Source organism: Staurois parvus, unplaced genomic scaffold (assembly GCF_062004578.1).
Source record: "Staurois parvus isolate SC_StPar_1 unplaced genomic scaffold, SC_StPar_1.0 ptg000548l, whole genome shotgun sequence".
In the NCBI taxonomy this organism is placed as follows: domain Eukaryota; kingdom Metazoa; phylum Chordata; class Amphibia; order Anura; family Ranidae; genus Staurois; species Staurois parvus.
The window spans coordinates 3,566,241-3,589,140 of NW_028318344.1; the positions used below are offsets into that span (position 1 = coordinate 3,566,241).

The 22,900-nt window shown below is 40.8% G+C and overlaps 1 long non-coding RNA gene across 1 annotated transcript in view; it reads right to left on the bottom strand.

Moving 5' to 3' along the window:
- Window positions 1–22,671, bottom strand: part of LOC149451128 (uncharacterized) — a 77,798-nt gene extending 55,127 nt beyond the window's left edge. The window contains exon 1 of the long non-coding RNA XR_016315135.1: window positions 22,543–22,671. This is a non-coding gene — a long non-coding RNA (uncharacterized LOC149451128). The remainder of the gene's footprint in view (window positions 1–22,542) is intronic.
- Between the last annotated feature and the right edge of the window lie 229 nt (window positions 22,672–22,900).

Genomic DNA, 22,900 nt, shown 5'->3' on the forward strand with positions numbered 1-22,900 from the left:
GCCTGAGCCCAGACCAAACTAAGTGCAATATAGAATGTGATGAAATACAACGTGAACAATAATCAACAAGTGAGCATAAATAATGTATTCAACATAATAGGACTAACATGTCCTAAATAAAAGTGCACAAAAAACACCATGCAAAGAAAACTGTGCCAAAATCAAAAATATGTGCAAAACTAATCATACAAGGTGCATGAAACTATAAATGCATCATAAATAATACATAAAAATGTAAAGGCCTGAAACCAGACCAAACTAAGTGCAATATGTATAGTGATTAAAACAACAGTGCACAATAATCAACAAGTAAACATAAATGATATTCAACATAATAGGACTAACACGTCCTAAATAAAAGGGCACAAAAAGCTCTGTGCAAAGAAAACTGTGACAATCAAAAAGCAAAGAAATATATGTGCAAAACTAATCATACAAGGTGCATGAAACTAAAAATGCACCTTATAATCAGGATTGATGCCAGTGAAAAACGCACAGTGGAAATAAACGTGCATCAATAAGCACAAAAATAATTAAAGCAACATGACATATAACAGATAATGAGTGACCATCAAAATAAACATAAGTGATCATCAAATCAGCATAAACTCCATGTAAATAGACCGCCAACTCCAAACGAACAAAGCAACTGGGTGAAATAAAGGATAAATCCGTCACCGGCTAAAATGCCTCCTCACCTCCACGCCAAGACCCCAAGGGGCCACACAGCTTTCAGGCCTCACACTCCCAGGGCCCTTAATAGATATACAAGATGACTGAATCACACCGATCACATATAACCGTAATGATTTCAGTAGTGTTGAAACTGGTAATCTTCTTCACAGGAACATCAGCCAGCTCATACGCACCCCAGAGGAAAAAGAGAGAGCACTCCCATAGTGTAGTAATTTTAAAGCAGAAACTTTAATGGAGAAATGTCAAATGGACACTTACATCACATCAGTTGAAATCAGGCCTCAAACACATGTATTGATATGGGTTTATACTTCCAGGGTGTACCAAAATGGCAGCAACCATCACCACGCTCCGCTAACAGACCCACGCGTTACGTCACTGTCCCATGAGTTCATCAGGGACTTGCACCTATACATCTATGAACGTGCTCTTTCAGGATTCCTGTTAGGCTGCATGCACACTTGAGGATAGCATACGAGTTATTTAGATGATTTTAAAATTAGTTTTTATGCTTTTTTGCTAATTTTTCTGTGCTGTACAGGAGCTTTTTGGGGGGCAGGATAGTGCATTTTTTGCCTTATGTACAGTACTTTTATTATAGGAGTGCTTGGAAAACACATGCAACGTGCTTTTGCTAGTTTTTTCAGGTGCTCCCATAGGGGTCTATGGGGCTAAAAACACCCAAAACTGCCTGAAAAGAAGCTCATGTCTTTTTTTGGGTGACAGGAATCTAACAGTAGATGCCTAAGCACTCATGTGTGAACATGCATCATTGAAGCCAATGGGTTTTTAATGTTGAGTATTTGTAGCTTTGAATTACAGTATGATCTCATGTGAATGGGGCCCTAGCCTTGGCTTTTAGTCATGCCAAAGGAATGGGATACATTTATAGCTGTATTTCCAGATGAAACTGAATAAAGCATGCTATGACTTCTGAGTACTGTGATTCTAGAGTTGTTCATCTTCTTTGCAGTGGCTTGAAAATCAGCAGGGAGCTAATAAATAGTGAACTGGAGTTTACAACACCATATGAGAAAAGCAGAGATGTCACCTCCGTGCCCCTGGGACTGTTCTATCCAGAACATTGTCTTAATATCCTATCTGAGAAATTCACAAAGATTGTTGGAGCCCACACTTCAACTTAATTTAAACTAAATTCCAATTTGCAGTTACAGATCTCCCTGCATGCACACATACACTATATTGCCAAAAGTATTGGGATGTCTGCCTCTACACACACATTAACTTTAATGGAATCCTAGTCTTGGTCTGTAGGGTTCAACATTGAATTGGCCCACCCTTTGCAGGTATAACAGCTTCAGATTTTCTGGGAAGTTTGTCCACAAGGTATAGGAGTGTGTCTATGGGAATGTTTCACAATTCTTCCAGAAGTGCATTTGTGAGGTCAGGCACTGATGTCGGACAAGAAGGCCTGGCTTGCAGTCTCTGTTCTATTACATTCCAAAGGTTTTCTATCGGGTTGTGGTCAGGATTCTGTGCAGGCCAGTTAAGTTCCTCCACCCCAAACTCCATGTTTTTATTGACCTTGCTTTGTGCACTTGTGCACAGTCACGTTGGAACAGGAAGGGGCCATCCCCAAACTGTTCCTATAAATTTGGGAGCATAAAATTGTCCAAAAGTCTTAGTATGCTGACGCCTTAAGAGTTACCTTCACTGGAACTAAGAGGCCAAGCCCAACCCCTGAAAAACAACCCCACACCATAATCCCCCCTCCACCAAACTTTACACTTGGCACAATGCAGTCAGGCAAGTACCGTTCTCCTGGCAACCGCCAAACCCAGACACATTAATCGGATTACAAGACAGAGAAGCATGATTCGTCATTCCAGAAAACACATCACCACTGTTCTAGAGTGTTGTACTTTACACCACTGCATCTGATGCTTTGCAAACCCATTCCATGAAGCTCTATATGCACTTTTGTTGTGCTAACCTGAAGGCCACATGAAGTTTGGAGGTCTTTAGCTATTGACTCTGTAGACAGTTGGCGACTTCTGCGCACTATGCGCTTCAGCATGCGCTGACCCCCCTCTGTCATTTTACGTGGCCTACCACTTCATGGCTGGATTACTGTTGTTCCCAGTTGCTTCCACTTTGTTATAACACCACTAACAGTTGACCGTGGAATATTTAGTAACAAGTAAATTTCACACATGGATTTATTGAACAGGTGGCAACCTATCACGGTACCACGCTTGAATTCACTGAGCTTCTGAGAGAGACCCATTCTTTCACAAATATTTGTAGATGCAGTCTGCATGCCTAGGTGCTTTATTTTATACACCTGTGGCCATGGAGGTGATTGAAGCACTTAAATTCAATGATTTGGAGGGGTGTCCTAATACTTTTGGCAATATAGTGTACTAGACAGCACAAGTAGTGTAGATTGCCCCTTGACTCACCATGCTCATATTCAGGCACAGGCTCCTTTTAATGCCTCTGCCCACAATACCTTGGGTTCCTACAATTTCCCTGTTCCCTGCCCCCTTTAGTACATACAGCACACTTCATGAAGAAAAGGTGGGTGGTTATGTGATCTGCAGGCAGGTGTATGTCCTCTTTTAGTCTTGGCAGCCAGGCAGCTTCCCAGTGGCACAGAGTTTCTCTAAAACAGGAGTCAGCAACCAGTAGATCATAATCTACCAGTAGATCTTGGCCAGGTGACTGGCAGATCACAGTCTGGGCTTCCTGACCCACCACCCCAGAGCATCAAATAGACTGCAATGAAGAGGGACTACTTGTAAAGTTGAAACTTTGGTAGGGAGCAAGAGCCGCGCAAGCCGACGTCTCCTCTGTAGTGCTGGCTCCTACGCCCTGTCATGGTTGGTGGGTGTAGCACCTGCTGCAGCATGTGTACATTTCTGACTGCTATCTCAGCACCTAAAGGGGGCAGAGATTGGGGGCGGTAAAACTTTGACTCAACTACAGGGTTTTATCCCCCCCATTTTACATGTGAACAAGCCCTAAGATTACCACTGCCGGATGCAACTAAGGGCTCATTCACAAGTGCAGCAGGCACTGCTGCTTCTCTGCAAAGTGCATACCATTGTAGCATGGTAGTACGGCAATTAGAGGTTTAAATTAGGTGTGAGGAGGTGACACTGGGTGACACTGTGCCTGATGATCTTTCACTTCTCTCAGGTTGTTCAAGTAGATCTCCATCTCTTAAAGGTTGCCTACTCCTGCTCTAAAATACACATTCACTGCAAGGAGCACTGTTACAATTATAACTAGAGTACTGTGCTTCAAGTGCATTTTCAGCTCTTCATCTTTAGTACCTACCCCGGGAGTATTCCAGCCAGGGGCGGACTGACCATTCGGAAACTCGGACACTGCCTGAGGGCCCGGGGTCAGTAGGGGGCCCCATGAGATGCCCCTGGTACCTTTTTGATAGGCTTTTTTGAGTTTGGGCAAGGACACAGGGGCCCCATGATCCCCTATTGCCCGGGGGCCCCATGTGTTGTCAGTCCACCCCTGCCTCCAGCCTTTTACCTGAGGTGCCAGGCCAGATATCCCTTCAGCTGTTTGCCTGGATTACACTGTGAGTGACAATGTCGCAGAGGGTAAATTCAATTAGCAGTTTTTGTACTATAATGGTTACTGAAATAAAGATCATTCTGTAGTATCTGCAGTTATGGAGCCTTATAGAGAATGTGCTGTGCTACCACCTACTGTCATTGTTGAGTCACAGAAAGATTCCTCTTAGGAGTACTTGTTTGTACACCTTCTTTGCTGGTTTAACAATATTCCGTACTATATGCACACTCTTTTGCCATTTTACCCTGTTTTACATTGGTGATCTTACTGTGCAACCATTTAGTAAAGTTAAAGTTAAAGCTACCCTCTGTCTCATCAATTGGACAATTCCCTACAGTAGCAAATTACTGCATAATTCTACAGCAACCTCTACCCCTATAGAACATATTAAAGCATGTGGTCCAAAAAGCATACGTACGCTGTATACACTGTACAGGGAAAAATACCTATGCTACATGGACCAAAAATTAAAAAAAAAACACAAATGGTACAATAAATAAGCCACCAGAATATATATACATAGGAAACAATTACCAGAGCCTACTCTGCTGGCCTGCCTCTATCACAAGCTCCTGCCAGTGCCACCTCTCCTGACCTGTGATGACCACCATTTCCACCTCCTGTCACTTTTGCTGACCTCTGCTGACCTGTCCCCAGTACCAGCTTCTGCCACCTCTCTTGGCCTGCCGCCAACACCACTACCAGCTCCTCACAACTCTTCTAGCCAATCACAATTACCATATTTTGCCACCTCTCCTGGACTGCCACCATTACTAGATTTTGCCACCTCTCCTGGATTGACACTATTACCAGCTCCTGACACTTCTCCTGGACTGCTACCATTACCAGATACTGCCACATCTTCTAGCCTGCAACCGTTTCCAGCTCCTGCCACTTTTCCTGGCCTGCCATTGCCACTTTTACTATCTCCTGCCATCTTTGCTGGGATGCCAGATCCTGCCAACTCCCCCCTGCATGGCACCATCACCATTTTGTGCCAACTCTGCTGGCCTGTCACCATAACAAGCCCCCACAGCGTCTGCTGGCCTGCCTCCATTACTAGCTCCTGCCACCTCCTTTGGACTGTTATCATTATATAGCTCCTGCCATCTCTGTTGGCCTGCTACCATTTCCAGCAACTGCCACCTCTCCTGTCCTGTCACCATTTTCAGCTCCCACCAATTCTGCTAGTCCGCCTTAATCATTAGCCCCTGCCACCTCTCCTGGCCTGCCAAGGCCACCATTATCAGTTCCTGACACTTCTCCTGGACTGCCACCATTATAAGCATCTGCCATTTCTGCTGACTTGCCACCATTACTAAATTCTGCAACCTATTCTGACCTGCCACTGCCAGCATTGCCAGTTCCTTCCACCCCTGCTGGCTTGCCAGCATTATCAGTTTCTGCCTCCTCTACTGGACCACCACCATTACCAGTTCCTGCCACCCCTGCTGGCCTGCCAACATTACCAGCCTGGACTGCAACAATAACCAGCTTCTGCCATCTCACTTGGACTATCCTCATTATCAGCATCTGCAACCACTGCTAGCCTGTTGCCATTTTCCTCTACTGACATATATAATATGATTTTTTTTAATTCCCTCAGAACGGAGCTTTGATATCCTTTTCCAAGGCCAGTTAGTTTGATCTGCTGGATTCAGTACAGTGCAAACATATTTTTATATCTTTCCACCTATCCCTCTTTTCATGAATCACTTTACTGCTTAACCAGTTTCTTCATCTTCCTGGATTTAATTAGAGTAATTCCTAATTCATTTAAATATAATTGATAGAATGTTAATATAGTGGGTGTAGGGTGTGTTTTCGCACTACATCAAGGTTTATACTCATTATGACTGATGCTTGTGTAATTACAGCATACTCATCCAGCTGGTACTGCCTATTTTTTATTTTCAAAGTAAGTTTGCATCATTGAAAAGTCTTTACATATTCCTTTTATGAGAAAAGGTGGTGATTGACGATTAATTCAAATGCATATGTTTTTTAAATAGGGAACACATTTAAATATTTCCATGGAGTAGTGTTGTATCTGTAAATTACATGTATGCTTCTGATCCCACTACTTGTAGAGGTGTCCAAAACTTGCATGAGATTACTGGGCAACTGAACAATCAAGAGCAGGGGCGGACTGACAACTCATGGGGCCCCCGGGCAATAGGGGATCATGGGGCCCTGTGTCCTTGCCCAAACTCAAAAAAGCCTATGAAAAAGGTAGCAGGGGCATCTCATGGGGCCCCCTACTGACCCCGGGCCCTCGGGCAGTGCCCGAGTTTCAAAATGGTCAGTCCGCCCCTGATCAAGAGGCAATTCCTCCTTATATTATGCACAAATAATCTGCAACACTGTTTTCAATGATGCAAACAATTTTTTTCATATAGCAATCTATTCACATATGTTGATAAAGAACAGATGAATAAAGATTAAAGACTGTAAAAGGGGTCTAGGTACCAAAGTAACCAAAATTTATTAATTGTAAAAAATATACTCACAAACAGCGAATAAAATCAGGCATGTAAGTCCTCACAGGGACTAGAAGATAACATGAGTCCCATCAGGGGAGTGGGTGTTCAGTACAGCTGACGCGTTTCGAAGGGGGTCCCTTCTTCCTCAGAGCTCTGAGGAAGAAGGGACCCCCTTCGAAACGCGTCAGCTGTACTGAACACCCACTCCCCTGATGGGACTCATGTTATCTTCAAGTCCCTGTGAGGACTTACATGCCTGATTTTATTCGCTGTTTGTGAGTATATTTTTTACAATTAATAAATTTTGGTTACTGAGGTAATGCGCAAGGTTGGTGCGCTTCTCGTTTTCATTTCATTCTGCAGTGTTGATTGGGCTTCCCCAGCCTTGTTTTGGAGCCGCACAGCCCTTTATGCATTGGTGGACGATCCCTCCAGGCCTGGTTCCATCTGTTCGCCACCTGTCTGAGTCCCAGAGCGCAGGAGAATTCGTTTTTGTCTAGGTACCAAAGCCTGCCATAGGGAGGACTGTTCTTGTGTAGTAAAGACCCTATTTGGCCATCTAATTAATTTCCCACAACTCATAGGATTCCTGGATATGCCCAGTGAGCATAAATTCCTCAGCTTCCCTTCCTTAGTAGGTAGAGAGGCCACACCTGATGAGGAAGCTTGGCAAGTGATCTGCAGTTAAGAGGACCTCCACTATCAGAATTAGCATGCAAGCAGATGAAATGTATTAGCACACAGCTTCTCAGGTAGACCCAGCTACTGTGGGCAACACATTCCTGTTACCAGAATACTGCAGTTCCAGCGGGGTGCCCAGCATTCCTTCAAGCCTGGGATCCCCCCAGCTGTTTACCTGTGTTACCAGAGTACTCTAGTTCCAGTGAGGTGACCCTTTGTCCCTGGATCACTCCATCTGTACACCTGTGTTAACAGAGCTACCCTGAGCTCCACTGGGATATATGCTGTTAATGATAAAAGCAAGTAGCTGTGTTATGAACTGATTTACTGAAGTAGTAATTCTGAGATTGATTCTCTGTTGTTATAGAGCAGTGGTCTCCAACCTTCAGTCCTGAGGATGGATGTGGCCCTTTGCTTGCCTCTATCTGGCACTTGAGGTACTATTCCACCCACAGCTGACAATAATGATGGGGCACCATTCATCCCACTGATACCAGTGGTGGGACACTATTCCTCCTGCAGACACCAATGATGGGGTGCTATTCCTCCCACTGATATCAACAATGGGGCATTATTATTCCCACTGATACCAACAATAGGACACTATTCCTTCCACAGATGCCAACAATGGGGCACTATTGCTCCCAGTAAAACCAATGATGGCACATTCTTTACTTCCACTGATGCTGGGGCATTTTCTGCTCCCACTGGCCACAGTCCGACTCCCCCCCCAAAGTCTGGCCCTTAGTTTAGAAAGTCTGGAGACCTTTGTTATAGAGTCTTGTAGAGCCTGTGCAATGTAGCCACATGTTACCCTTATTGAGCCAAAAGACATTGCTGTGCAGAGTCCATGTTTGTGCTGCTTTCGTAATCAGATTCTGCAATGTAAGTACAGTATTTTTTTTGCCATCATCAACCTGTTTTTCATTCTTCTGCATGGATTCTGGATGCTTTGCTATCCTGAATCTGTTTTGCATTATTGCTTCTAACTTTGCACCTGTTTAGTAAACTGCAAGTTACAGTTACCCCATCTGAACATTCAGATGATTACCTGTTTTGTTAAATGAGTATCTCATCTTTCATTTTAATACAGATACATTTTTCTGTGTGCTTCTGTAAATAGGGCTTGCTGCATGATTATTCCTTGTAATAGTCATGTCTGGCCTAGTGATTACTGTGCAAATTACAGTAGGTTGTGGAAATAAGAGCTGTCCTGTTGGAGAGCCATTGTGCTGTCAGGAAACACATCATCTTCTTGATCTGGAAGTCATTCTGGTCAAGTTGATCAAACCAATAGAGTTTTATTTTCCCTTTGGAAAGCTGAAATTCAGGATCTGTTCCCTATTTGTATACCAAAGCTTGATCAGATTCCAGATTAAAACGTATCAACCTAACTAAGTATATATAGTATGTATAATACCTGTAATAATAATGTATATATGTATATGTACATAAAATATATACTGTAGCTTGTAAGTCTTTAGATGTTGTGGCTGACTGTATTAGTTTTCTTTTTTCAGACTTTTCACCCCTTTATTTTACACCTGGTGATCGTGTCAGTAACACAATTTTTTTAGCTTTGGGTAGAAGATGACACAATGAAAACACCAGCCTTTTTTTTCTGTCCATGTCCTGTTATAGAAATTTCCCTTGCAACAGGAAATAAAAGTCAATCCCCATTGGAGGCACAAAGACCGGGAAAACTTTAATGGATAACGGGAAGTGCATGAAAAAGGACCATCATGATTAGATCACCGGTTTTGAAAATTATCACCAGGTTGAACTTAAGGTTTATGTGAGATTTTGATTCATGGGTTTACATGCACATAAATGGCCCTTTTATGTAAAACATAATTATTTTGTTAGGTTTTGTTATAGCTACTGCTTCAAAGCTCAGTCCCCATTGATTTGGAACAGGTAAAGCACAAAGCAAACCTTGTGTAGATAGGTACATTCCATACAGTTGAAGGGCACTCACAGCATAAAACTGTCTTTTTTGTTATCAATAAAATAGCAAGGTAAGAAAAAAATATCCAGCCAATGACTGTTTCTCATTTAAGGCACATGCTTTCTCAAGGCATTTGGTCTCGATGCCTGAAAAAAGCATGTGCATTGCACAAGAAATGGTCGCTTGTCGAATCGTACACAAGCGGTTTTAAACCTACAGTTTTTTTAAGCAATAAAGAAAGTTGTATGGTGTTAGTACTCTTGAAGTGCATATATACACTATCCTAAATATATGATCTGTTACCAGTGAGAGAGAATATTGTGGTCTCCAGGGACAATCTCAGAAAAAACGTTTTTAGATGTTAGAACTTTGCAGAAGAGCCATGTGTACTGAACAATATTGCTTAACCACAACTTCTGTACCTGTAATGCTGACAAGTGCATTGTAAGAACTCTCTGGGTGCTCCCTTTCGGCAAAACACAAATCTTTGTTTTTTTTTTAAATGTAGCACTCTAATAGAAAGAACAGTCTTTATAGTCAGTTATTTTTCACTATTCTATAATTCAACAGTGTACAGTCTCTTTTGTTCCTCTGGATATATACAAAGACAACCACTGATTTGTTTATTCACTCTGTGGTCTAGGCAGCATAAATCATTGACCTGAAGATCTTTACAATACAGTTTGGTGCCTCAGGCACGGGAAGCCAAGCTATGAAGATATAAAGCTTGACTCACATTCTCGCATTTCAAAGCAGTTTCTTTATCACTGGGTCACCCCTCCCTGGCAAGTATGTAATCCTTGCAACAAAATGTGTTTAGATTATAGCCATTACATGGATTCATTCAAGTGTTCCTTCCCTTTTCAAATATAGCACCCAGCTGTCATATTATGCACAGTGAAAAACAAGAACATATATTAAGAAGAGGATCTGGCACTTTCAGTTGATTGTATTAGAGCCTTAAGGTGCCTACAGACATTAGAGAATGTTAGCCTGATCTGGCTGTTTATGTTCGGATTGGGGAACATTTAAATGTTTTCAGGCTCATCTATTACTCTGTCTAATGCTTCCTAGTCAGACCTGCTTACAAGAACGTAATTGGCTTTGACAGATTTTTCAAAGCAATCACTATTGTTTTTCTGGAGACAGCCAATGACCCCCTCCCTTTCCCCAATCTCCCTCTTCTCTCCTCCATAGGCACCAAGGTGCAAGTTTGGTTGATGTAATGAAGGTCTCTTGAGCTCCTAGTGAAAGGAAGCCTTGACTGGTGAATGCATGGCAAGGTTAGAGTAACCCCTCTGTGATTGGCTACCAAGACAAGGGGGACAAGGCAGGGCATGAACTCCAGTAAAGGCTACGCTGAGGCCTAGTACATACGATGAGAAAGTTGGACGAATGTTCATTTGTGGTTTTTAGCATGCTACTCTTATATTAAATACGAGAGTGCTACTAAGCAAATGAAGATTCTTGTATGATCCAGTACAACTTCCCATGTGTGTGTAGCAACGAGACAGCGTGTAATCAGAAGTGATTGCTATTATAGATATTTCTATCCTGAAAACAATATTGGTTCATATTTACCTTATTGTACGCCCCTTGAGGTTTAGGGACTGATGTGAATGTACAATATATATGTAAAGCGCTGCGTAAATTGATGGCGCTATATAAGTATCTGTAATAATAATATACGGACACTATTTTCATTGCCATTATTCCTTCCGGGTTGTTTTCATGTTTCCAATCATGTGCAGTCTTGGTCTTTTAATTTTATACGGATGAATAATGTATAGATTAAACAAAAATCATTCACTCTGTTATCTTACAAGAAAAGTTTTTGTGCTTGTCCCTTCGAATATTTTTGAATGAACGGTCATGATCATCTCGTGCTGGGTACTAACAAATAGATTATCAGACAATCGCTCCAAATGAGTTTTTGTAGTCCTATTTTCACATTGTGTGTACTGACCTGAAGAGCTTTAGCCTTCAGAAGAGTTGCCCACCCATATGTACACTTTGAGGATCTTTGTTCCAGGTGTATTGGCAGTTTGACCATGGAATTGATTAATGTTGCTTTAATGGACTATGTCTTCAAGTGGAATTTGTGTCCGTCTAATATCTGTCTGGCACTGATGGTAAGGAGAGGCCATTTAGACTATGTCAGGGTACTGTTCATGCATGCTCACAGTATAACTGTGATTAGCACTGGTTAAGTTCTTATGTTGAAAATATTCAATAACGATATGGCTTTGCCCTTTTCAACTTAATCAGTTTCTGTATCATCTTTGTGCAAGGTCATGTATTTCATATGCTTATGCTTTTAGGCTTATGCTTCTCAGCACTTAATTCAAAGACTAGAAAGAACACTTGGTGGCTGTGCTGTGCATGCATGACTGCATGGTGCCTAATGTAATGTAATGTGTGTAGATCAGGAATGCTCAGTGCGCAATGAAAATGGCTGCATTTGGTGACAATTCAGGTCTAAGGCTCTCCATAGATTTAGAGGGTAGTCAATTCTGCAGGTCTCCCAAGTTCTGCATAACACTATAAACAATTGAGTACTGTCCGTGATCACGGACAGTACTCAATTGTTTCTGCCGCAAATGCACTAATACGGCTACAATCACCTCATGCATACTGTAACATTATAAACTGTCAAGTCAGGTCTGCTAAACCAGAACATTTATTTCAATACTCATGGGAGGAGGATGGAGGGATGGAGGTGAGTCTTGCTGCATACTTATCTTGGGGGAGAAACATAACAATAGGGACATACTTTCCAACCTGACATCTGCATGCCACCAAATGTCATCTCATTATCTATGTGAGATAAGTTAAATGTTTTCACCGCACCTGCTTTCAAAAAATAGGGATTACCTACTTCTAATAGCAAGTATGCCCAGAGAAGAAACACAAGCACAATGCAAGCATAACCTAATTAGAGGGTTAATTTACACTCTTTCTAAAGCCAAAATATTTTGGATAGATTAGGGAATCATTAACAAACAAATCCATTCTGTAGGGTGGCCCATAACACTCTGGAATTTGTAAGGTGAACTATCTCACTTAAAGTAACCTGAACAGTGAGTGCATCTGATTGTATGCTGTTACTGTTCAGCTGATAATTTCCCACCCAACTAATTTTTTCAGTTGGCTTTTGTGGAGCTGGTGTGTGCTAACAACACTGCTCAAAGCTTGGCCTTTGGCTCATTCAGACAGAATCCACCAAAATTTGAGCCATGCATACCCAGCCTAAAGAATATGTTACCCCAACATTTCACATTGCTTGTTGTACCATGTACTTGTGTTAAAAGGTATTCTGATCTCTTTGTACTTCTTCCTCTGTGTGCCTGGTGTTCTTGCCAGTCCCTGTGCTTTCCTATTTCAAATGACCACGCTAGGCATAGAAGCACATCCATCCCAGTGTGGTCAGTTTTCTGGCTGTGCTGGGAGAACAGCCTGCCTGTCCTCAAATGATCTGATTTGTGCTGATACACCCCCTTCCCTGCACAGCCATTCACTGCAACAACATGCCAGCAGCAGGATCACTAAAGGTGTAGAGAAAATGCCTTCCTCTACCCAAGCTGGCCAAATGAGTTTAAAAAACTTGCAGAATGTCACTTGCCAGTAATAGTGAAATGAAATTAAGGAGCAACAGTTTGGTAGCAGGTGAGTATTTATTTGCCCTTTGAAGAAATCCTGTTGCCTAACAACCCGGTCACATCAAGCCCGACTTTGAAATTGTGCGATTTACAGTGAAGTTGCATGATTTCAAAGTCGGGGGGCATGCTGATTACAGGTGCAATTTGCAAGACATCTGGCACAGATGTCTATGCAAATTGCACGAAAAATAGTGCATGCAGTATTTTAGAAATTGGTGGAGCTCTGACTAAGTCGGAACCGTACCGATTTGACAATTGTAATTGCGGACAATAGGGTGTGACTTGACTAACAATTTGCAAGTCGCATGGCATGCAAATCGCATGCCAAGTCGCAACCAGTGAGACCGGGGTGTAAGAGTTGTCATCAGCATTAGGAATACAGATGTGGCCTAACCATGTAAAACTGTATATTATTTTTAAGTAAATATTGCAATAACAACTTAAAATATGTGCTCATTTGAAATACAATATAGCTTTAAATGAAATGTATCTTACAGCAGTATTTCTTTGTGATGTATTCTGTAAAACTTGGCAGAAGAACACATGACTGGAATGAAAACGGAAACACTAGGTCCGCCTCTAAGACAAAGAGGCCTTTGAAGTGGGGCTGCAGCTCAATCCCACCAGCATGCGATCAGAAAGCCATTATAGTAAGAATACATAACAATCAAGGGGGGGGGGAATCATGTTAACATCAACAAACACATTCAAAGTCATCATATTTAAGCAGATCTCTTGTCAAAAACAATGGAAGATGAAAGACTGAATGGTAACTTATCTGCTGCAGATATCTTCCAAGATATTGGAAATTCACTGCTAATGATAATACAAATTCTTAACACTTGTGCATGTACTCAGAAGAATTTGCATGAGCATCCCTTTGTGTCCCAGTTATTACATGGAATACCAAAATCGAAAGGTTTGCTTTGATAAAAACAGAGGCAATCTCACCAAGGCAAATAAGTGGTTGGAAATCAGACTTCATTAGACTGCATTTCTGCAATCCTGAGACCTGCTATGAGTGTTTACACCAATTTTGCCAACCTGCAGTGTGGTGTACATTAGGTGTAGCCTAGGGACCATTGCATTTTCTATATAGAAAAGGAAATGATCACAGACATTCACTAAAAAATTGGAAAATATTTGAGGGATGACAAGCAACTCTGAATTCTTAAGATGATGCTCATTATCACTCAGGACGTCCATAGATGTTCTAAGATGCTTAGGTGGGCATACATGAATAAACTACTTTTAGGTGCCACACTTACCTGCTGCATGCACAGACATGACAGCCTGGCTTGGCTAAGTGCCATTTTTTGTTTTTATGAAGAGTGCAGATGGAGGAACTGAGAAATGTTGGCTGATGTTGCTGCACGCACCTCTCTTGGGTGGGGTACAGTAGAGTTCAAAATAGGTTTCCCAATCTGTCTGATCAATTGGTCATCCCAAGATCTGTTGTTTGGCAGTATGGTGAGAGACCATACGTAACAGATCGCTCATAATGGCCACAAGTAGTTGTTCTATCATGTCTGTAGGTGGTTTTAACCCCCATGTTGAATTGGGGCTTTAAGCCATGAATGAGTAAATATGTTAATGCCATTAAAAGTATAATCCTGAGTTATTCTTTTCACCCACAGAAGCACCACTTTCGACTGCTACATTGTCTTAATGTCTCAAAGAATAATCAAATCAATTGTCTCTTGTTAATACCAGGACTATAAATAATCAGCATTAGGATAGCCAATAACAGTTTGAGCATCACCATCAAGCAAGTATTGTGCAGTGCAAAACTTCACTAGAGGGCAGTAATGAGCACTTCTAAGTTTCAGCAGCACTCACATCACATACAAAATTGCTTGAGCAAGTTTAAAAACTCTGTGTAACCATGCCCTGATCTATGTGTGTTATACAACAAAAGAGTGGGAAAGATCACATCGCAAACTAATGCTGAGTAAAATTGACAGTGCTATATAAGCACCTGTAATAAATAAATAAATAAATTGTAAAGCTGAATAGGAATGGACAGCTATATCACCTTTCATCACACTTGGTAAAAAAGTTTCCCATTTATGGTCCATCCAAATCCAACTATTATCATGGGAGATCCCTGACCAGGACAGCTAACCTCTGTCTAGGGCAGGCTTTCTCAACCAGGGTTGCAGAGGTTGTTAGGGGTTCATTGAACAATGAGCAATGTCTGTCTCCTAGATAAGTAACACTGAAACAAGGATCTTTTTACATCTCAGTAAGGGGGGGGGGGGCTCTTCCAAATGACAAAAAATGTAAGGAGCAGTCTTCCTAGTGACAATCATAGTAATGACATTGAATGTTATTTCAAGGGCTCCTCTATATTACATGGTTGAGAAAGGCTAATCTAAGGGAACAAATAACTGGGCAGTTTGATACCTTTTAGAAATAAGCAATAAAATGATTTGTCATCACCACTCATCTCCTCTCTATGTCGCTGACATAAACAGAAATGCAAAAATGAGTGAAAAGTTCATGTTCATGGAAACAAAGCCCAAGGCCGAATTCATATTTTAAGAAAATCAGGCAAACAATTGTCCACTTTTCCTCGATGTTTCACAGCAAATTGAACCTGAGGATGGTACTAATTGTACAAAATTTCACGAACGCCAAAGGCTTTTTTTTTGTTTGACGTAGAAACATTGTAACGTGGATTATTGTTGTTTATTCTTTCTAATCATGCGCAGTCTGTCGTATTCCAATTTTTCTAGTACGAAAACAGTGCACATTAAACGAAAATCATTAGTCCTGTTAACATATGAGAAAAATTTTGAAGTTTGTCCCTTTGGAAATTTTTGGTTGGAAAATCTAAATTCAAACTTGTGTACAAACTATATGAAAACCGTCTGATTTTCTCATAGTGTGTACCTCATCTGATGTTGTGAAAGTGGTCACATTGTGCGTGGACATCTGACCTCCCCTGTAGGTCTCTATACAGACTCTATTTCTGCCTTGGAAAATCTAATAGGATTCACACTGAGTTCCGAAGTACAAATGGTTATTTATTTACTGCTTTTTTTTTCTACTGTTGTAGAGTAAATAGTTGTAAACAGTTTTGTTACTCTGGCAGATATGTAAGGTTTTGTGATTAAAAGGTGCATGATTGAGTGGGTCTTTCATTGTGGAATTCAACTGCTGGGATAGCCTTGGGTGGCACACAGTGTCACGTATCACTTGCAAGTCTTCCATGCTGATAGCTCATACAGTGAGGGTGTAATGTGACCTTAAATTAGTGACAAAGAGATGAGGTGATATACATATGCAGGAATGGGGGAAGATGGGGGAGGGAGGTGTTCAGAGGATAAAAGAGAAGCCTTCCAAATCTCTTTCACCAATTGCCTTTCCTCTTCCATCCCCCCTGAGAGGGGAAAGCTTTGTCAACAAAAAACAGTGTGATATGAAGGGAAAAAAGAAAAATCTCTAAGGTGCAAACAATGAGACAGAAGGGGCTGTTTGAAGTGAGAAAGGGATAAATATGCGCGGGGAGGGGAGGTTAAACCAGAAGGAAAGTTTAAACTGCTAAGGGGATTATAGGAAAATCTACCTTCCTCTTCTAACTTCGTTTTTTTTTATCTGGCAATGCTGAACTCACAGTCTTGTGCTGAAAACTGAAAGGGTTGCTCAGTTAGGCTTGGACGCACGGTAATTCACTCTCGAAAGGCACTGTATAATGTCACCCAACCATTTTTATATTTTTAAAGGACTTCTCTACTTTACAATAAAGATGGACTCCTGCGTCCCAACAGTAGTAAAGCTGGATAAACAAAAAGGGTCATTTTTAATCAACACTCAATGAGCAGACCCCAAGAACAGTCTTTTTATTAAGTACATGCAGGTTAGGAATTCTCCACATAGCTCAGTAATGTGCTGACTTTAACATCAGGAAAATAACAGATTTTAAAAGTTTTGACTAGAATTATGGACATAAACTGTAGCTACCTGGTCTGCAAAGAAATTTGACGTTCTCGAAAGCAACCAATTGTGATTTATTAATTCATTATAGTCTGGTTTAATTCTTACAAATATGCATGTACTGTAGGCCATTCAAAATATTCAGTTTCATTAATTGCAAATCAGTTTGCTCATCACTTGACGTGCACTGTCGGATGTGCATACTGAATGAATACAAGATTTTCAAGCATATAGTTATTTTAAAACCAATAATCATATCCCAGCCTTAAATAGGGTCAAATCGTTGCAAAGTTTGAATCATGCTATTAGAATGTTGCAGCTGTTTTAACTATTTGATTTTTGTAGTTGATTAACCAATCTGGCTGTTCGGAAAACAGTCCTACCTAACTGTGTGTGGTCAGTTACAAAAGCAATGGACAACTCAGCACACCAACAGTTCCTGTGGATGATAGAGGACATTGTCTAATTAACACACCCATGACCTTGATCAGTGGGGGTCACCATCTGTAAAGGTGTAAGAAAGATGACTGCTCCAATACAAAAACAAAACTGTCACAGTTTACTATAACGTATAATTTACTGAATATAGTCTTGCTATTAATTTCAAGGACATTTAAAAATAAAAAATTTCAAATTGGACATCTAAGAACCCAACATGGGACAGTGATGTGCTCACTCATCTTTTTCCACCAAAAACCACTTCATTAATTTGTATGATGTTGACCTCTAAAGCTGGTCATAGGTGACAGATGTTGGTTGAGTGTGATCCTACTACCAAATTACCATTTTTACAAATTGTATTTGTTTTAGTTGTATTTCTACGCTATCCAGCTGTATGCATATTTATGCAGACATACCCAACACAAGACTTAGAATAAATCTTGGGTATTATTTTTAATCTTATACAGAATATACATAGCACCAACAGTTTGCAGAACGCTTTACAACGAGGGGGCAGACAGTACAGTTACAATTACAATCAGAGAATATACACTATTTCTTGAAAAAAATTGGATGGGAATGTCTGTTGGAACTCACTGCAATGGTGACTGTCATAGGAAAAGGAGTAAGTCACATGCTCCTCACACCAATGATGTTGACCTCTAAAGCTGGTAATAGGCAACTGATGTTGGTTGAATGTAGGTGCATGATCCAACTACCAAATTATCATTTTACAAATGATTGTATATAAATATGTGCAGTTGTTTTTCACTGTTATCCATGTTTAGGAACAAGAACAGGGATGGGATGAGTCATATTCTCGCCATGCAGAGACATATTGTGTTTTTCTCTTTGATCCCAGCAGCCTATTGGAGTGGCAGGGGAATGAAGAGAAGGTGAACATGTGCTGCTGGGGAAGGGGGGGGGGGGTGATGTGGCTTTAATGCAAACCATTTATTATTCATAGTAGATGAAGTAATAGCATTAGTAGAGAAAAAACTGTATAGACTTGACAGGTAGACGGAAGCACTAAAGCATGATACATTCTCCTGTGTCATTTCTTTGTAGTTGTTTTGCCTAGAGTATATTCTTTTGTCTAGGGCAGAATAACATGTTGATGCTTTATAAATAAATTATAACAATAAATTTACGTATGCGCTGTCCAGTCCAGTCAGGATCCAGTATTACTAAAAAAAGATACTTCAGAAGGATTAGAACAAACAATGCTGGCCATGCACAATGTTTTTTGCTACTGGCATTTCACTTCTATTGCAAAAATTTGACTGTATAATTGGGCAGTATAGGTGAAGTTGGGAGACCAATTCAGGAAGATAATCCCTACAGTCAGTTGTTCTGCCAAAACCTTACCATAATAAGAAGAACCCATTATTTTGCTGCAGATACACTGAGTGCAATGTTGCTTGAACCGTCAATGAATTTTACAGCAGCATCTTGGCTATTGTTTTGAGCATGGCCAGTTCACGTATCCTCCCACAATATGTGTCTGTCTATGGAAAGCCTTGCTACAGTATTCATTAAAAATAAAAAATACTTGACAGAACTGCATTGCCAGGCTGCACAGTCGTTCCATTGTGTTGGTTGAGTGCATTAGAATTCAGGTGCTAGACTTGTAAACTTATGTAAATTGTTGAAACCCAATACTCTTCCAAGCTCATACTATCATACAGTCAACAGGACTTTTGTTTGTCCTACACATTTGATCTCTAATAGACTGCCTTTGTGGATCATTGGTATATGCTAATTGGTAACCTGAATGTACTGATCAAGGTGTTTTTTTTCTCTATGTGAGCTGGGAACAACTTGAATAGACATCAACAATTAAAAGAACTAATTTGCATTTCTTATGGAATGAAGCAGGTTTTGTTGGTCCCTTATACCTTTGAAGCTTCTATAAAGATGACTGACTGAGTTTGATTGACTTGGCTTGATTAAAAACATTTTAAGCCTAAAGGTAGAGATGATGCATGATGCCTTAGGCATTTGCAGCCAGATCTAGTGACTATAGTATCTTGGGGAACGCAAAACAACCCAGCATCAGATCCTACTGCCTGAGCCACCCCCTCCTCTCTCCATAGTGCCATTCAGCTCAGTTGAACTTCCAGCAGTAGGCCCAGAAAGTCAGTTTCTCATGTCTGGGGGTGGTTAGATTGTGCCTCCAAGAACCCTGAAAATAAAGTTATCATCAGCCTGGATAAATGTATTCAAAATAAGAACAGGTGGTGGTGGTCAGAGAGAGAAAAAAATTACTAGTGGTACTGTAGTGTGCCTGTTTGGATTGGCTAGAACAGGGGTCTCCAGACATTCAAAACAAAGTGTCAATTTACTGCCCTTAAAACTTTAGGGGAGCTGGACTGTGGCCAGTGGGAGTACAAAATGCCCTGGCAATGATGGGAGTAAACTGCCATAAGCTTGGTGGTCAGTGGGAGTAAAAAAAATTATATCAGTGGTGTTGGTGAGAGTAATAGTGTCCCATCAAGTTATCTATGTGGACCCTAAAGAACCCCACAGATCTGGGTGGTGGTGCTGTCTTACCGGATCTCAATTTATACTACCTAGCTGCTCAACTGTTCCTCTTTTTCCATCTTCACAAAGAGGAGAAAGATTGTTACGTTACATCTCCTTGGCCTGCTCATGCACTACTGGGGTGGTGATCCATCCCTATCAGATCCTCTTACGCATGCTCCAACCCTCTTTGGTGGCCGCAAGGGTCTGGTTTATCATCACTGTAAAATATGGGAATTGGCTCATCGTAAGATAAGATTTCTGTCCCTACATGCTCACACACCTATTTGGGATAATGTCAGTTTTCCAGAACTGCTCACAATCCCGGATTATGAGTTGTGGATTGATAGGGGTGTTATATATCTATCCCACATAATTACATCTAGTGGATTTAAATCATTCCAGGATCTCAAGTCTGATTTTTTGCTGCCCAACTCCATGTTCTTTTGTTATTTCCAGCTCCCTCACTCATTACAAACCCAATTTGGGGGGTCACTTCCATCCCTTGAGGCTCTCCATTTATTAAATGTATGTCTAGGTGATGACCCCAAAAAGCTGACATCCACCTTTTATAATTCCTTTTTTCAGCCGACTGCTGTTGATCTACCTTCTCATCTAAAAACCAAATGGGTGGTTGATATATGGAAGCTGGAGGATGACGACTAGGAAGAAATCTTAGAGTCTGATAAATTGGTCTCCCCAAAACTTTTTGACCACCTTACATACCTATATATTCTACATAGAGCTTACCTGACTCCCACTCATTTAACCAAGTATAGGCCTCAATACGACCCTTCCTGCCCTAGATGTGGTGACCCTGGAGGTTCTTTTTATCACGTAATTTGGTCTTACCCGATTATTCAACGTTATTGGTCTCAGGTGGTCCAGTTCCTATATGATCATATGGGCTCCCCAATAACCCCATGCCCAAAACAATGTCCAATAGGGACAGCAATAAACATTTTCATGTTTTTCTTCAAGAAATAGTTTTCATTGCCAGAATGATGATAGCAAGGATTTGGCTTAAGGCCATGCCTCTGACAATTCGGCATTGGATAGCCGCCATTAATCATGTCAAGATGTCATGCAAAATACGATACGATTTGGGATAGATGGTTAGAGCAATCCTTCACATGCAATATGGATGAATCTGAAGATGCATAATTGATATACTTCCTGTTTATTTTCATGTATAGCATTGCTTCATGATTTTGCTAACTATGTAAACAAATACTTTTGTCATTAGAAATTTGTCACGGTATGAAGTTATTTGTATTGCTCCTCTGTGTATTATGTTTGGCTACCTCTTTTAATAAAGAGCTCTTTTGACAAAAAATAGTGTCCCATCAATGGTGTCAGTGGGAGAATTAGTTCCCCATCTCTGGTGTAGGTGGGAGGGATATTACCCCTTTGTTGGTGTCAGTGGGAGGAATATTTCCTCTTATCAGTGGAGGGAATAGTGCACCAAGGGACAGATAAAAGCAGGTAAAGGGCCATTTGGGGACCCCTGGACTAGAGAATCCCCAAGAGTTGTGATATAACTGTGTTCCAGTGACATTCATTCATTTTCCAGTCAGGGTACTAAGCATTTGTTTCTAATTGTCTTTTGCTGATAAACATACCCTATAGCTTAAGGACTGTTATACTGGGGATAGACACTAGAGCAGTCCACACAGTCTTCCTGAACTTCGAACTTGGAATTGGCATTGTTGGAAAGCTGTGTATAGGTGAACACTCGGTCATTGATTCTGCTCTTAAAGGGCATGTTGAATCAGTAAAGATCTACTCTGCTAAAGCTGCTGCCTGTAAGTCATTCCTTTCTCAGAGGGCACCAATCATGGTCATAGTGATAGGAAGCAGACGTGTGATGTTTGCCCAGCTGCCCAGGAACCTTGCAATTACACTTCCGTCAAAAGTCTTATTACAAATGTGTTTTGTCTGACTATCTTTTAAAGTAGTTTGTCAGGACAAAAAACTGTCAAACTGCCATTGTTGACTGGTTTCCTAAAGTGTATGTTTGGGGCTGTCATCCCGATCCTGGCTTCATATCACATATTATTTATTACAGGTATTTATATAGCACCAGCAATTTATGCAGCACTTTACATATTGTACATTCACATCAGTCCCTGCTCTTAGGAAGCCAATTTAGACGGGATTCCAATAACCTACCGACATGTGTTGGAGATAACTGGAGTACCTGAAGTAAACCCATTCACAGGGATTCAACATGTAAACTTTGTTCATGCAGTGTCCTCAATACTTTGCTGGCTCCATTTTTCTTGTAGGTTAGAGACACACTATCTTGTGAGACCGGGATCAGGATGACAACCTTGAAGCTTGTATCTTCAAAAACAAGTCAGGAATAGCAACTTCCTTATATCTATCCTGCCAGACTCCCTTAAACCTAATATTCAGATGACTGGCCACACTATATGCAGCCTAGTTGTCTTGGATGTCATTCTGACCCTCTATACTAAGCATCAATTCATAATTCTTTATTTCACGTAATTTGTACGGATCAACACAATTTTCCGCAAATAATATTCATTAAGTAAAGGTTATGATCATTAGAACAACACTGAAAATAAACATTCCTCTTACTTATGCTTACCAGCAAAAACACAGGATTCATAACTGCTTCCGTCTCTAAATCCCAACATAACCGGGAGGATGGTTATTGTTGGCATCTTGTTGGCGGCGTCATTGGCAGCTATTTTATTTTATCAATCCTGTTGGAAGAACCGGCTTTGCAGTGAGCTGGAATAAAGAAACAAAGATTATGTATTGTTGGTGTGTAGCCTATATTATTGACGTCTGCATCATACTAGGACATTGTTTAGGTTAACTTAAAGTTACCTATACTAAGACTTCAATTATCTTATGATACAAAATATAACTGATGCAGACCTGGTAACAATTTGGTCATATTTGACATGAGGATAGTATCAGCAGATATCTGAGTTTCATAA